Source organism: Myotis brandtii, unplaced genomic scaffold (assembly GCF_000412655.1).
Source record: "Myotis brandtii unplaced genomic scaffold, ASM41265v1 scaffold963, whole genome shotgun sequence".
In the NCBI taxonomy this organism is placed as follows: domain Eukaryota; kingdom Metazoa; phylum Chordata; class Mammalia; order Chiroptera; family Vespertilionidae; genus Myotis; species Myotis brandtii.
The window spans coordinates 450,521-451,683 of NW_005371986.1; positions in this window are offsets into that span (position 1 = coordinate 450,521).

Sequence of the window (1,163 nt, forward strand, 5' to 3'; positions counted from 1 at the left end):
AGAAAACTTCCCCTACCTGATGAAATAAATAGACTTACAAGTCCAGGAAGTGCAGAGAACCCCAAACAAAAGGAATCCAAAGAGGACCACACCAAGACACATCATAATTAAAATGTCAAGTGCAAAAGACAAAGAGAGAATCTTAAAAGCAGTAAGAGCAAAACAGTTAGTTACCTATGGGGGGGTACACATACGACTCTCGGGTGATTTCTCTACAGAAACTATGCAGGTCAGAAGGGAGTGGCAAGAAATACACAAAGTGATGAATAGCAAGAACCTACAACCAAGATTACTCTACCCAGCAAAGCTATCATTCAGAATTGAAGGTCAGATAAAGAGCTTCACAGACAAGAAAAAGCTAAAGGAGTTCATCACCACCAAACCAGTATTATATGAAATGCTGAAAGGTATCCTTTAAGAAGAGGAAGAAGAAGAAAAAGGTAAAGATACAAATTATGAACAACAAATACACATCTATCAACAAGTGAATCTAAAAATCAAGTGAATAAATAATCTGATGAACAGAATAAACTGGTGAATATACGGGCCTAAGCAGTCTGGCCTCCCTTTGTGGGAGGCGACCGGGCTGATCAGGGGAAGGCACCAGCCCCATCACCCCGCTGCTGGGGCCACCACTAGTCACTGCAGCCACCAAGGTTTTTTCATCAACACGGACTCCAGTCCCTTCACCATGAAAAAATGACAACTTTCTTTAGGCATTTTCAAGATGTCTTTCATAGGATATGACATTTCTTTATGATTTTTTTTTTTATCCTCACCTGAGGATATGTTTCCATTGATTTTTGAGAATGTGGAAGAGAAAGGGAAAGACAGAGAGAAACATCAAAGTGAGAGGAACACTTTGATTGGTTGTCACCTGCATGAGCCCTGACCTGGGCCCCGGCCAGGGAGGAGCCTGCAACCTAGGTACATGCCCTTGGTCAGAACTGAACCCAGACCCTGCGGTCGGCAGGCCGAGGCATTATCCACTGAGCCAAACCGGCTAGGGCAGGATATGACATTTCTTAGCCCTCCAGCAGCAGACCTTCGTTTTTTTCGCCAGGAGTGTGGTGAAAAACCCTAGATCACCTTTTTGGATTCTTATTACCCAAGTTACTAAGAATATTACCAGTGGCATACAGGGAGCTTAGCCAATGAGCGGT